The sequence below is a fragment of the Lepidochelys kempii genome, chromosome 9 (assembly GCF_965140285.1).
Source record: "Lepidochelys kempii isolate rLepKem1 chromosome 9, rLepKem1.hap1, whole genome shotgun sequence".
Classification (NCBI taxonomy): domain Eukaryota; kingdom Metazoa; phylum Chordata; order Testudines; family Cheloniidae; genus Lepidochelys; species Lepidochelys kempii.
Genome location: NC_136388.1, coordinates 3244516 through 3260487, shown reverse-complemented (window position 1 = coordinate 3260487; position 15972 = coordinate 3244516). Strand labels below are relative to the sequence as shown.

The window sequence follows — 15972 nt, the reverse complement described above, 5'->3', positions numbered from 1 at the left end:
GACATGTGGATACTTATTTAATAGCGAATTCAGGGCTGGACTGAGATCTGTGGGGAATAAAGTTTCTTCCTTCCCCAAAAAGCAGGTAGAGTCTAGGAAGACACAGTGCAATCTCCCCATTCTGCCTCACCAGAGTCCACTTCTGGAGTGACCACCTGTAAAGATTTAGAAAGTCCTTTGTTCTTCAAGACCTCTTCAATCCTTGGTTAAGAAGGCAGCTGTTTGTCTAAGCAATGGGCCATCCCATTGCCACAGCCAGCCGTTTAGCTTGGAGAGGAGATGCTGTCACGTGTGTACTGGCATGGAGAGAAGAAAGTCATTACTTATGAGAACGCTCAACCAACGTACCCCATAGTCATCTGACATTTGATAGGGGGTGAGGCAAAAATAACAGCCTAGTCAGCGGGGGCTTAGTTATTGCCCCCAGATGGCAGACAAGACATCTTAAGGGTTTTTTTACTCCCAGTGGGCATGGTAACCTTCAGACACCTGACTCATTCTCTACCTTATACTGGTGAGATTTACACCAGATTTACATTGTGAAATTTGACCAACAATAGAGCACCGATCCACGAGGCCCCGGCCTCGTTGTTTACAAGCCCCTTTGTCATTCACTGAACACCACCCAACTTCCGCACTGAATGCGGCTGAGGGCTTGGCCATCATTGGGATTGAACCAAGGACATCCCAAGCTGAAAGCAGCAGTCTCTACAGCGTGAGCTAAATAACCAAGCTTTGCTGCTGTTGTCTGTCACAGCCTTGTATCCTCTGTGGCTCAGGCACGTAGGGGGAGGTGTTAGACGCTGACCAGTGGGTTGCATAATCATGTCATTACAAAACTGTGTTGTAATGCAGAGCTTAAGGGCAATGCCTTTAGAACTGCTCAAAGGAAATCCTTCAAAGACCACACAGAATTAGGGCTTGTACACACTAGCGCTTACTTGGTATAACTTAAGTCACGCAGGGGTGTGGAAAAGCCCGAGTGACGTAAGTTACACTGACCTAAGCGCCAGTGTGGACAGCCCTATGTTGGCAGGAGACGCTCTCCTACCGCCGCTCAGGGAGGTGGAGTAATTTTGCCGATGGGAGAGCTCTCTCCTTTCGGCATAGAGCATCTACCAGCTACATCGGTACAGCTGCTCTGCTGTAGCAATTCTAGTGTAGACTAGAATTTAGACAGGGTTCCAGAGGGGTGTAGCTAGATTTGGTCAAAACTTTCTATTAAAAAAACATTTTTGATGAAAAATTACCTTTATTTTAAACTAACATTTAAATTTATTTAGAAATGTCCCCGTTTTTCAATGAAAACGGCTCAAATTGAAGAATTTTTGGGAAAAAAACAACCAAATTTACGTTTTAATTTTGTAATGGAAAATGCCTACCATCTTGTGACCAGTTCTAATTCTCTCTATCTGTAATGGGGGTTGATATCTCTTTCTGGTAGTAAATAGGGCCTCTGTGGTACCAATAATAATCGGTCTCTAGTATGCACTATTTGCTCCACATAATTTCCTTCTCACTGCTGCTCTGACATACATCAGCAGACATGCACATTTGAACAGTTGGCCAATGGCCCTACAAATGTTATTGCAAAATGTTTCCAGGGCTTTCTAATTGGCTGCCTGTTTTTATTGCTTAAATCTCCATAGGTAGTCTTTGCTGGATAGTTAGTTTAGAAAAAACAAACCAATATTACTGTGTCATTAATTGTATTAATGGAGGAAAACACTTTTGTGGGGAGGAGAGTAGTTCATGCAGCATGGCTTGTATGCCCTCCGATCTTACGGTACCGTGTTCCCAGCCCTGGCTCAGTGGTTGAACACTCTGTGGCTGTATCTCATAGCCGTGCGTTCTGGGAGGACTGTGTGGTGGGATGCACACCATTTCTCCTCTAGCTCGTTAGGTTGAATCCAGCCCAGGCTCAGAATGACAAAAGTTGCTTGCTGATGGGTATGTTCAATATCTGTAGGGAATTAGTTGCTTGTTTCAACACAGCACCCAGAGAATAATTGTCTGCATCATATAAATTGCTATCCTAACTGGTACCCTGTTGCAGTCTTGAGCTCAGCATGGAAACCAAACTTTCCTTTCCCCCCATAGAGATGGTCCCACCAGGGCAAAAGAAAGGCACAGCAACGAGGGTTGGGTTTGGGAGAAGTGGTGATGCTCACAGCACTTCCCCCTGTGTTGTACCTTTCCTATGAATAAATCAAGGACCTCAGTCTCCAGGACTGTCATTTAACAATTGCACCATAAAGTTATTTTAAGTATTTAACTGCAGAGCTACAGTGCCAATAAAATCTGAGTCATGCACCAAGCAAACTGCAAAACCTTTCCAGCTCCAGGTCAATGGCTAGGACTCAGAACGGGAGAAATGGTAGCTCCAAAGTACTCATTTGTCCACTGAAAATTAATGAGCAGCTCAGTGCTCAGACTGGAAGACTTTGACAAGTAAACCAGGATGTGCACGTGAGCTGAACTTCAGAGGGGGCTGCAGACCCAGCCGTGCATCCAGATTCAGACTTATAAACAGCCACTGAATCTTACCATGCCATAGCTCTGAGGAATGTGGTTCCCACCTGCCTGGATTTCATCCACTGGCGACACAAAGATCCCCCGGCAAAGGGTCCCCTGTTCTCTGCAAACAGCTCTCACCTCAGACCTGACAAACTCACTACAACAAGCACAGGGGAACCCAAAAGGTTATCGACAGAAAGCTCATAACTTGTCAAAACTCGTAATCATTGCAAGGTGTATGCTTGAGTGGCAGTGGCCGGAGTGCTACCACCCAGCTACCACATGAAAGACTCCCTCTTGCAAGAGGTAGGGGGTGACAACAGTCCCGCGTGCACCGAGACCCGTCAGACCGTTTTCCTGAACTCATATGCACAGTGGAGGTCAGCTGCGGCACCTGGGCAAAAAGTATCTTTGGTTTAAGTGGAAGAGAACTGAAGGCGGTGGTGAAGCACTGGAACGCGTTACCTAGGGAGGTGGTGGAATCCCCTTCCTTAGAAGTTTTTAAGGTCAGGCTTGACAAAGCCCTGGCTGGGATGATTTAGTTGGGATTGGTCCTGCTCTGGGCAGGGGGATGGACTAGATGGCCTCCAGAGGTCCCTTCCAACTCTGTTATTCTATGATTCTATGAAGGCAGAGAGTTTCCTGTGAAGGGTCCTCGACTCAATGTCGCGTTGATCCATCAGAGCCTGGATTTATTGAACGTCTCAGTGTGCTGGGAATAGATGATCATCTTTTACTTGGAGTGATGGTGAGCTTGACCCTGCTACTACGAAGTCCTTATTCTGGAAAAACGTCTCGTTGAAGCAAAGTAGAGCTTGGACTTTAGGGTTTGGGAAAATGTTGGGAATATTTTTAGATATAATTAACGTAACACATTGGAACCAGTCTGTGCCTTTGAAAACGGGCAAAGGCAGTAATCTCCTGTATAAAAAAAGTAACGTTGACCTTGAATTCTATGATTGCTTTATGAAGGATAGAGCATTGAGGAGAGGGTGAGAAGAGTATCTTAACTTTATTTGTATTAATGTTCTTTGGATTGCTATCAACAAATAAAAAGGCCTGCCTATGATTGTTTACTCTAATATCTAGTAGCTCGTCTCCAGCAGTGGCCCATACTGGATATTTCAAAGCATGGTTCCCTGTGCTCCTGCAGTCACCACAATCACTATACCAGACCCCTTTTTGCAAAAGCTATGCCATGGAAGAGAGATTTCTTCCAGACTCCAGCTGGTGCCATGAAGCATTAGGATTCATTTGATGGCCATCATAGAATAGTAGGACTGGAATGGACCTGAAGAGGTCATCTAGTCCAGTCCCCTACACTCATGGAAGGACTAAATATTACCTAGATCATCTCTGACAGGTGTTTCCATCCTGACTGGTGTAGCTGCAGACACTGTTCTTTAGGATATTTCTTGTAATACAAGGGATGAGTAATGCTGTTTTGTGCTTTCTGTTGAAGGCATTAAGATATGAGTCCTTTGCAACAAATCACCTTTTCTCCTGACAAAGAGGAGGCTGGTGATCACTATCGATCATTGCAGAGTGAGTGCGAAATGCACAAGAAAGAGGGGGCTATTCCTCCATGCGCGCGTGCATCAGCCTCATTAATATCAGCGAGAGATTCATGCATTAATAATCTCAATGATATACACACAATGCCAAAGTGAAAAGGATGTTCTGTATCAAGAAACGTCAGTGATGATAGTTATTGCCACAAAGGGTATATCCTTGTTAGCCTTGATGGTAATTAATGTTCCTAGGTCAGGCTTTCAAAGGAAGTCAGCAGAGCAGATGGGATGCATCAACAGGAGCTGCGTTTTGGAAAGTTGGCTTCTGGAGAATCACTAGAAGCAAATCCCCTTTGGTCTAATTCTGTCCTGATGGACTCAGAGGATGGTATGAGACTTACCTGCAAGTTGTTGCTCTAGACTGTATAGACAGGCCTGGGAGGGTGGATTCTGGTTGGACGGGGCCAGTGGAAACAGTGTGATGGGTATCTGGACAACGAAGAACAGAAATGTTCCAAGTGTTACTACACACAGCGTAATGGGTTTGTGGCTTGGTAAATACAGGCAACACAGCTAGCAGCTAAACCACAAGTGGACAGGATTGGGTATTGAATCAGCTCCAAAATCAAAAGTCTTTAGCACTAAAGCTAAAAGAGCTTCTCTCAGGAGTGTAACAATCGAATCCAGGATTTGCCTTGGGAGCACTCAGAATGTATCATCTCCTAGGATCAACGACCTGGAATGGACACTTACTGGTGCTAGGGCACCATGAGCACCATTGTTTCCTGCAAAAAACCCACTGCTCACTTCTAAATGAGTAGCTGTCGCTTCCTTCCTGCTGGCACTGCTGTGGGCGGCTGGAGCAGGTGTCAGTCTGAGTGGCAGCACCTGAAACCACTGCCAAAGTGCAAAGAATTAGGGGAGTAGGAGATCTCACAAAGCTGTCGACCTATTGCCTGGGGCTGCAAAACTATGACTTTGGGAACCATTATCTACCTCCCTCTAGAATGTAAACTCACTTTTATTCCAAGAGAAATATGTTCATTATTAAACAAAACCAAAGCTGTTTGTCTACCCAAAGGAGCCATGTACTGTACATCAGGGAAAGGGAAATAGGCTTCCCTGAGCAGGGCACCCAATCTCAGGCACGTATTTGTGTGTGTGGCACTTATTTGTTCATCAGCATTTCCCTCTCTCTGCTCCCTTCACCACAGTGTGTCTGGATTTCTATGTCATTCTCTCTGCTTTCTGTTCCATTTCATCCTTGTATTTGTATTCCTCTTTTTGTCTTTTCCCAGTCGAGCCACTCTACCCAGTGAGTGCATTTGGAGGAGCTTTTCACTTCAGGAGTGAAATTCACTGCTAAATCTGTGGTGCCCTATAGGGCGTGTACGGCTTAGTATCCCCCAGGGTGGCAGCAGCTGACTCCTGGCTCATCTTCGTTACGGGATGCCAGGGGGATCACTGATCAAGTGGTTAAAATGGGACTAAGGCATCAAGGGACCTGAGTTCTAACACTGACTTACGGTCTGCTGCTGGATAAGTCACTTCCCTCCTCTTTGCCTCAGTTTCCTTATCTTTAAAACAGGGCGAATACTTGTGAGGGGTATTGTAGCACTGAACTAACTAATGCTTGAGTTCCTTGGCTGGAAGGAGCTGTATACTGCAAATATGCAGCATTACCTCTACAACGGAGTCAAGCAGCATTCACCTGCTGGCGTGAAGATGTTGAGCATAAGCATTAAAATAATGTCTCTGTATAGCACTCAGCCCTCCAGCCTCAATATAACTGGCCTACAGTTCCCTGGCAAAAACACTAGTGGCCCCAAACTCCATTGTCAGGGACAGTGGTTTGGATCATTACTGTACTACAGACCATCAGCGGACTTTTTTATAAGGCTATATAGATTGTGGCATTTATTAACATCTTTGTACAGCAGAACGTTTTTTCTTGCAAGTTGTCTGAAAAGTTATCCCTGATGTTATTACTATTCACTTAGAAATGCCTCATATAGAATTGCCCGCTATTGATTGTTTCCCCTAAATCACTCAATAGAAAGTTCATCCATCAATCAAATGGTCCGATTTCAATAGCTAAGGATTGGGAGGAAAGGGTCATTTGTGAATCCAGCCCATTTTCACATTCTTGCTTTTTCTGAGTCTCCTCAGTAACCAAGATCCTGTTAAAATGTTTGACATCCCCCCCCCACCCCCACCCCCACTTCCCAGCCCTATTCCCTCCCGATCTATTCTACACTGCTGCATGTAAAGATCTCCGTGGGCCATTACTGTAAATCCAAAGTTACTCTTCTGTAGAATCACCCTTGAGGAGCACAGCTGTAAGAGCAGTCCTCCAGTATGGTGAAGTGCATGGCATAAAAAACCTAGAGAGACAGACAGGCCTGGATCCACAAAGGCTCTTAAGTGCACAACCCCCAGACTTAGGCACCTACATCTTGTTTTTAGACACCGCTGGGATCCACAAAACCCTCGCTCAGCTGCTTCCCCCAAGGCAACAAAACTCACTCAGTGCCGACACTTCCACTGCAAACGTTCCTGAGGTGTGGACGCTTCTGCCTGTGGGCATTGGTACTGCTGCCTCACTCCAGGCGACGCACGGACCCTGGGAAGGTGAGTGGAAGAACATCTGTCTCGCCTGCAGGGCCCGATCCAGTCGACATATTCGGAGACCCCCTCACGCCACACAAAACATCCGGCGGGGGAGGACCTGGCTTATAACCTTTATCCCAGTAATTCGGGTACTCCTCCGGGATGTAGGAGACCAGCGGTTCAAATGCCCACTCTGCCTGCTGAAGAGAAGGGATTTGAACAGGCTCTGCCCCCTCTCCAGTGAGTGCTCTAGATCGGAAGAAGAGCTCTATGTAAGCTCCAAAGCTTGTCTCTCTCACACACAGACATTGGTCCAATAGAAGACAGTCCCTCCTCCACTTTGTCTCTCATATCCTGGGACGGACACGGCTAGAACAACACTGCACTAGCCTACAGAGCCATTCACGCTCTTTCTCAGGACGCATCAATACTCAGTTAAAGTGGAACAACTACAACAGGAGAGACTGTGGGAGCCCTGCCTCAGAATTTCCTATCGTTCAGTGGTTACTGCATTCTCCTGAGAGGTAGCGGGTCCCGAGTCAAATCCTTTCTCTTCAGGAGGCAGAGGGGAGGTCTTGAACTGGGGGGAATATCTCAGCTCCCAGGTGAGACCCCTAAACCACTAGGCTAACCCACTCCTCCCAGGTCTTTTGTGTGGAGCTAGAAGGCCTCTGAACACGCCTGCTGTCTTGGGCCCCATACATGAGGTAGGCAGCAGCTTGCCTATTTTGGTTCCTGCATCGTGAGCAGAGCCAGGTGCCTCCTGCAACCAGGACTTAGGCACCGAACTCCCAAAGAGGGGCAAGGCGCTTTGGACACATCATCTCATCGGCATCGCCCATTGGCTAGCTTTGGTGGCTCCCCACTGTAGCCTTTTATTTGGTTTAAAGAGAAGATAGCAACGTGGTATTATACCACCATGGGTTGGATCTAAAGCGGCGACAGCTTCAAGCTTTACAGAGAGAAAGTCCCCTCTGCTCCTTGCTTCAGACTGAGAGTCACTAGGAACATGTGTCCTAACAGGTTAGTTAGTCATAACATCCCACAAGAAATGAACAATAAACTCAAATCAATGACTACACCCTCTAGCATGCTGTGGATAGCAGTCTGAGGTGCCTGTATTTCCTTTCCTGTTGTACAGGGAGCCTAGGTGGCTTTATGGCTAGCAGCGTGTTCCTGTAGTGTTTCTAGGAGTCTAAAAGTTAGGCCTCATGATGCTGAGGGTTGCAACATCAAAGTCCTTTCTTGGCTCGGGGCCACAGAAATCAGGGTTTTATTAGGAGTCTTGGTTCAGGGAAACAGGTCTGTGAGATCCCTGTAGGTCTAAGTGTTCCCTGGCTTGTGGCTGTTTGGGACAAACTGTGAGAAGGGAGGAGAGTTGGGTTTTCCCTAGCTAGCTTTTAAAATAAAAATTTACAAACCCAAGAGTGAAATCTCCTCTAGAAATTGATGTAGAGGGTACAGCTGATTAGGCTTAATAGTAGTGCCTGGGATAACCTGCACAGCATGATTGCTGTCGCCCTGCGATTGGCCAGGGGCTGGGCGGGGGCTAGCTGCACAAGGTTATATAGCAAACCCTGGGGCTGGGGCAGCTAAGTGGTGGTTCAGCGTCATGGGGGCGGGGGCTGTCTGAGGAGAAGGCAATGTCTGTGAGGGTTCAGACGTGCTGAAAGCACACTTTGCAGTTTTGTAGGTAGGGGTGAGAAATGGAGCAAATGCAGCTCCTGCCATGAAGGGATGTGCGCTGGGTTTGTTGTGTTGGGCAACAGTGAGGCCTTTGTGGAAATTAACAAACTCCAGGCTGTCTAATTCCAAATTCCTGTGGCTTTTTCTTTTAATTTCCTGCACCCTCTTTTCTAGAAATCCTTTTAAGTCTATAGGGGAACCATCTAATGTAAAATAGCATTTAAAGACATGAACTGAAAAAACCCAGCAACCTCTCAGTTGAATTTCCTTATCAAATGCTTCTCCTTAGTTGCTGCCTTCTCTCTACTAAAGATGAACAGAATAGTTAGTCATGACATTCAAAGCTGCAGCCAAACCAGCTTCTACACAGCTCCCTTCTGTGCAGCTCTCAAAGCTACTCTGAAAAAAGTAATTTTTGCGATAGTTCTGCCTTGGATTAATCACAATAAGTGCAGACTAGAACAACGGTTGAAACAAGGTATCCTTTTTAATCAGCTCCCAGTCACTCCTCCAGCCAACAGAAACAGGGTAGAGACAGGCAGGCATTCAAGCTTTGTGTAAATTCTTATGCTCTTGGAGATATTTACTCTTGGAAGCAGGGAACCTATTTTACTCTATGGTAAACTGCTGTTTAAATATATGGCAGTATGTAAAATATTACTAAGAATCTTTTAATTACAAGACTAAATTATAGTGCAACACATTTATTAGGATTTAAATGCATCTTTTTTAAAGAGCATCTCTTTGATGGTCTATGGATCCTTTTCCAGTGTGTAAAAGCACAGTGAAAAGAGGCAAAATAATAGCACATTTCTAATCAGGTAAAGATTAATGCAGTGGACAATGAGTAAAGAGGCTAGGATTCAATTCCTGGCTCTGCCACAGACTGCTAGTGTGCCCTGGGGCAAGTCATTTAATCTTTCTGTGCCTCCGTTTCCCATCTGTAAAATGGGGATAATCATGCTTCCTTTCTCTGTATTGTCTATTTAGATTATAAGCTCTTTGTAATAGGGACTGTCTCTTACTGTATGAATGCCCAGCACCTAGCACAATGGGTGCTCTCTCTCAGCTGGGAACTCAAGGTACCAGTGGCATATTGATAGCACACAAGCCTCAGGCAGCATGCGTAGCAGAAATTGGATACTTCAACCCCTATAGACCCACCAATCAAACACAAAATCTATCTACTGTGTTATTTATCAAACTGAGCAATTAAATGTGGACAGGGTAATTGCAGGTCTGGTCAGTAGAAATTTGAAAAGGCTTCCCCTAAAACTGCAGAGGGTTCAGTTAATTCATTGTAGGAGAGGACACAGCCCTAATTTGTGGCATAATAAAACATTAAATATTTACTCACATGGATGCTAGCTCCCTCCTAGAGTCACTATGCTGGGCCACAAGAGATTGTTGTTTCTGCTGTCCTAAGTGAATGATCACCTTGCCAGGCTGACAGATCATTTTCATTTTCTTCCCTGGTACGGGAGCATTGACTTCTCTTTCAATAGAGCAGAAAAAGGATTAGCAATTAACTAGAGAAGCAGATAGCTTAGAGGTCAAAGCTTCAGGTTTGAAACCACTGCACTCCTTGGACCCACAGATTGTAAACATGACAGGACTAACTTAATGTTTTATCTTTCTGAATTACAGCCCCTGCGTCCCACGGGGATTTAGGCCCAGGATCACCCAAAGTCCTGTCTGTTCTCTGTGGACATTAACACACTCATGGCACTTTTCCTAAGAGTGGGGGTTTGCTCCAAAGCTAAAATGTCTTTCCCGCCGCTATTGTGCTGTCTGTTGGCTGTCATCCTCCACCCCAGCAATGGATGCATTACACCAGGGTAGTACACATGATTATTTCCTATGAGCTAGTTTGGGATCTTTTCAGTTGCTGTCTGTAAAATTATTATAATGAGAAAAAGTATGGAAAAGCATGAGCTTCTTCTCTCCCTCTGCACCCATTAGATGAATAAAGGAATCCAAACCATTCAGCCGGAGCCAGTCTTTCCCCTAGAACAGCATGTCGCTGACTCTTTGGAGCCCTCATTTACCACTTCTGCAGTAGTTTGAGCAAGGTAGAGACCCCCAGCAATAACTTACTGCAGTTCAGGGAGCAGCACAGTATAAAACAACAAGAGAAGGCTGCTAAACATGGCTTTGCCTCCGAGAAGGTGTAAGCCCAATAGTGAGAGAAGGTCAGAGGAAGTGACCTGGAACTGACTGCTTCAGTGATCTTGCTGTGCCCAGGGCAAGGCCAATCATTGCATGCAGTCCGTAACTGGCTGCAACCACCTGGACCACTGGGATTTTGTTTTTCAGGACACAAGGTCAAAGAGGCAGGTGTGACTCTCACCTGAACAGATGAGATCTAACGTATCTCCTCTAGCGGGGCTTTAATTCAAGCAGATGCAGAGAAGTGGCGAGATTGGAATCTATCGTGGACAATTTCCAAATCAGGGCATGAAGCCAAACTGGAAAATTCCAGCTGAGGTTTTCCCCGCAGAGCAGGCATCAGGCACAGGAGAGGAAGGGCACTGAAGCAAATAACAAACCAATCTAAACCCAGTTTAGAGAATGGCCTGAGCCTCCGAGTTCAGCTCTAGAGCCGGATCTCCGCTGCCTCACCGTGCTGGGATGTTCAGAGCCAGGGTTCTCTCTGTCACCTCGCCCACACGCTAGGACCACAGGCAACTTGGTGTGCAAAATGTGCACCAAAAATTACAAATTGAAACAATGTGCAAACTCCACCCTCCTACCCAATTCCCTGGCTCTCCTGCCCCTTCTCCCCTTTATACCCCTCTCTGCACAAGTCTAGGGACATTGCTAATGATTTGCAGAGTGCACTGAAGAGGAACAGGTTTGGGGGTAGTTGGAGCAAGGGGAGCAGTGAGAGCCCAAAGCAAGAGCCCTAATGCCCCATTCATCCATTTTCCTCACAAGCGTCTGTGTGTGTGTTTGTGTTTTCCATACACTTTATTTCTTCTCCATGGAACACCCTTCTCGCTCTGCTGCAGCAAGCTCTCCTCTCTGTGAGGGCACGAGCCAGAGCCCAATGATGTCAATTGGAGCCTTTTCATTGACTTCGGTCAGCATTAGATTTCATCTCTAAATCCCTTATGGCAACTCTTAGTCCTTCAGCGGAGCCCACAATAAATGCGTTTCCAACATTCTGTCCTGGATCTTTATCTTTGCTCATTTATAAAAAGAAACGAGCAGAAACCCTGAACACAACCCCCCACGATGTGAGGAGGAGCTGCATGATCTGTCCCCCTACACTCCTCGTTCTGCCAACCTCCCTTTGTCATGTCTGAAATTTAGCTTGTCCCCTCCTCACGACGGAGACCGTGTCTTCTACTAAGCACTCTTCACCCTTCATAATCAGTGCCTTCCCATTCGAGCCAGAAGGCTGTTAGTCTGAGCACCTCTGCTAACCTCGGGTAGCAGAGGGTCACGCATTTTGGTACAAGGCATTCACGAGCACTAACCCCCACAACCTTTCCCCCAGACTCAGGCTGAACCTGGACCTGCTTTGGGACTTAGTAGTTGGGCCATAACTAGACACCAAAGCAGGTAATTACTGAGCATAACTTTCCAAAAGGGGGCCCTTTGTCTGAGCATGGTCCCCTTGACTGCATGGAATAAGCTTGGGATACAAGTAGAGTGAGACAAAACCTAGCTAAATGCCAAGATGGATGAATGCCTTTTATTATGTAAATGCTGAAATGAGTGAATGCCTTTTTATTATGTAAGCAGAGTGAAAATTCAGTAGCTGTGAGCCTGAAAGTTATCCTGTCCTTTGACTGTCGCTGGCCAGCTCCGAGAGCTCTTAAATTGTGACCAAGCAAAAGGGCGCATGGGCACAATGGTATGTCGTGCCTAGAGACACCTCCAGGTAGGCTGCCGTTATGTGATAACCAGCCCCATTTTTCAGTCTCGGAAAGGTTTGGCCAGCTTAAAGTATCTCAACTTGAGGGTGCTTGCCCCAGCAGGCCCTCTCTGTCGGATCTCTGCCTGTCTCCCATACAAAGGAGTTCAAGGGTCAGCTAGGCCTCCTTCTTTTTCTCCTTCTTTTTGCTTAATAGAGAGGGAATTAAATGGCGCAATGATAAGCAGCAAGGCTGGTAGATATAAACCTAAAAGAAAGAAGGCTTTGAGGCCAGCTTATCTTCTCTTCTCCACTCCCCCAAGGTCTAACAAAGCCCAGGAATAAAAGCAGAACCAAAATAGTCTTTTTTTTGTCTAGCACTCTTAGGTTAAAAATACACTTAGAAAAATCAAGTTAACTGTCAAGATGCCAGGGTGCAAGATGCCTGCCGTAGCTCACAAGCTGTGCGCACAATGCGACATTAATTTGTTGCTGTAGCTACTTGTTTTTAAGCTCTCGGGGTTTGTCCATTATCCCTGAGACCTTACAACCTGATCTTTCAAAACACTACTACTAGGCATATCCCTTCATGACATGCCTTCAGTGGGACTAAGACTAAGCTCATCGGGTAGAGACGTTGTCTTTTATGGGTCTCTAAAGGATCACGCCAACTTATAGTGCTATAGAAATAAGGAGTGTGGCCAATACAGGTTTACATTTCAAAGCGCTAGTCTATTGAACGCGGCTTTGTTAGCTATTTATCAGGAATGGCCCTAATTACCGTTTATATACTTTTCTATAGGACTGGTCTACACTGGGCGGGGGGGGGGAGGGAATCGATCTAAGATACGCAACTTCAGCTACGAGAATAGCGTAGCGGAAGTCGACATGTCTTAGATCGACTTAGAATCACTTACTTCGTGTCCTCGCGGCGCGGGATCAACGGCGGCCGCTCCCCCGTCGACTCCGCTTCCGCCTCTCGCCCTGGTGGAGTTCCAGAGTCGACGGCAGAGCGATCGGGGATCGATTTATCGCTTCTACACTAGACACGATAAATCAATCCCCGATAGATCGATCACTACCCGCCGATCCAGCGAGTAGTGTAGGCATACAATAATATGTCTTTAAAGCTTTAATTTGGGTCATTTAGCCTGCTGGTTGCTTAACCCTTTCTGGCCCAGTGTCACAGGGGGGTGTTTGAAGGCCACAAGTGGGGGTTCAGGAAAGATTTCTTTCAGGATGGGGTCCCCATAGAGCATGGGTTGCAGTTGTTTGCTGATACCCTGTAGGGGTTCCAGTGTGGGGTGGTAGGTGACAAGTAGGTGTCTGCGGTCAGAGGAGGTTTTATTTCTGTATTGAAGCTCTCGGGCTATTTGGGTGGCCCATGCCTTGACAATAATCTCCTGGGACTGACACTGCTACAACCACACTGCATACAACTGTTTAACACACAGCAGACGTGTGTAGTTTTGAAATCATGTAAAAGTTTATTTAGCAAAGTATAAAGATTTGAGGCATAACAAGTAAAAGTATTGGAGGCAAATGGTTACATATCACGTAAAATCATAACACGCATTCTAGAGTCTAGATTTAATTAAAAAGATATTCCCCTGTCTAATAAAGTTAAGCTCACCCAAAATCTTTGCAGCATTTTCCAGCCAAGTTGGCTGTGACCCGCCTTTCAAGAGACAGGACAGGCCGACAGTTCATCTCCTCAGTGAAGGTTCCCACGTGTTCTTCGGTATGCCAGTTATACCCCCAAAGTCCATTGTCTTTACTTGTAAGCAGGATACCCCTGCTGTTTTTTGCCTCCCCCCCCCCCACCCCCCTGGCGCAGATCTTCTCTCACATGATGTCAAACTTTCTTCATTCGCATCAGGTTTAGTAATGCAAATAGATTTACATTGTGAGACACAGTATACAATGGGCTGCCAGAGAGCTAAGTGTCTATGACCTTCTGCCTGGTGGAAACTGTTTATCACCTGGAGACCTGGCTTAAGAACATAGTTTTCAGTACAGATACATAACTTCTTAAATAGCATCCATCTATACATCTTGCAATGATTAGGAGAACCAGTGCATTTCTGAGTGTTGGAAGAGATCTTAGATGCTGCCCTTTGGCTAACTATTATGAAATATTGGACCCATAGGATGCCTGTGAAATCATATGCATCCCCTTTGCCAGCTGGCATCAGAAGGTTCCTGGGTCTCACATGGTTGTAGAGAAAAGCTTGAAAATGTGACACAAATGCATCCTAAATGCCCAAAATGCAAATAAAAAGAACCTAAAATGTATCATTTCCTTTTAAATCTCATACTTCTAAAGCCAATCTCATGATTCTGGGGGTCTGAGTCCATGGTATTTTAACACTTGGGGCTGATCATACTTTAATAACCATTTTTTTAAATAAAGGTTAAATAAAAAGATCCGTTGCTAATAACATCTTAGATTATTAACACTATAAAAAGAGAAACATATTAGTTTTTACTATTGATGGCTTTGATTTTTTCCTCTCTCTCATTTGCATAATTCTAATGACCCTTTGAATTCATAGCCCTTTTCTCATCAGGTTCACTTTCAAGCTCTGGAATGACATTGCAATGCTCTGGCTAGAAATGCTGCAGCAGGGAATGATTTTTTTAGGGTTTTAAAAAATGTTTTATACAGTAATTTAAAAAGATCCTGGCAATATTTTTTGTTTTGCTTTTAATGCTCTATTTTTCCTGGGGGGGTTGTTTTTGAGAGTTGTTAATATTAATGTTATATTTATTTTTATGCAATCTAAATTTTAGGCGATTTCAGAAGGAAAAAACATCAGGGAAGTAGAACAGTTCTTTTACCTGGGCAGCACCATCTTAGCCAACAAAGACTTCAGGAAAGAAGTGACGTCAAGGACAGGGAAGGTCAAGGTCGCTGAAGTCAACAGCTCATGGAAATTAAAGATAGTGCCAAAATAAAACTCAGAATTTTCAACTCAAACTCAAATGTAATCTCAGTATGAATCTGCGGCTGCAAGTGCTGGAGAGCTATTCAAACGTTAGACAGAAAATGAAAATAGCCATTGAAAATAAGTGTCTCTGAAAAATCCTGTGTATTGAATGGAGAGATCTGTGAAATCCCAGCCAGCAACTTGTCTCCTCCAGAATTAGAAGGACTTGTTGGACATAACTAGGGCAAGTACTCCAGATGCCAACACACAGACTCCCACAAGAAGCTGTCTAGTGGAAACCAGCTGGTGTGAGGAAATGAGGATGCCCAAGAGAAACAACCCTTAGCAGAGAGGGCAGAATTGGTGATCTCAACGCCGTAGAGGAGATGGAAGCAACAGCTAATATCAGAGAGGGATGGAAGAGACTAGTTTCTGCCCTGGCATGAGAAGGATGTAATAAATAATAATTTTTAGGTCAAATTTTGATCTGTCCCTTAAGACTGGCAGAAAACAGAGAGCTGTTCGGTAAAAGAGTTGAAGATGAGTTAATGAACTGAATGTGGCTGCACGTATCATTAACATTAGGTGCCTGGCTTCCTCTTAACAGAGCTACACGCGACATAATGTTTCCTCCAGAATCTTCTCAGCCCAGTGAGCAGAAACTTTCCGTGCTCATTTTTAATGATAACAAATGTCAAATAGTGTAGACTTCCCAGCAACAAACAGAAGTGCAAGGGGCGCCCTTCGCCACAAGCCGGATTGACAACTTTGTCTTTCAGGCCAGCTGTATGCTCATTTCTAGTGTCATGTACGGCCTCTCTGACAGCAGTCAGAATCAACTGTGGCCTTACGCACA

General features: G+C 45.3%; 1 long non-coding RNA gene across 4 annotated transcripts in view; it reads right to left on the bottom strand.

Annotated features, from left to right (window-relative positions):
• LOC144930851 (uncharacterized) overlaps window positions 1-9797 on the bottom strand; it is a 36761-nt gene extending 26964 nt beyond the window's left edge. For 2 of the 4 annotated variants that reach the window (XR_013636307.1, XR_013636306.1), the window contains exons 1-3: window positions 9682-9797; window positions 6555-6838; window positions 4430-4517 (exon numbers count right to left, since the gene is read on the bottom strand). This is a non-coding gene — a long non-coding RNA (uncharacterized LOC144930851). Of the gene's footprint in view, window positions 1-1714; window positions 2675-4429; window positions 4518-6554; window positions 6839-9681 lie in introns of those variants that run through there. The other 2 variants (XR_013636305.1, XR_013636304.1) reach the window with 2 other exon arrangements.
• Between the last annotated feature and the right edge of the window lie 6175 nt (window positions 9798-15972).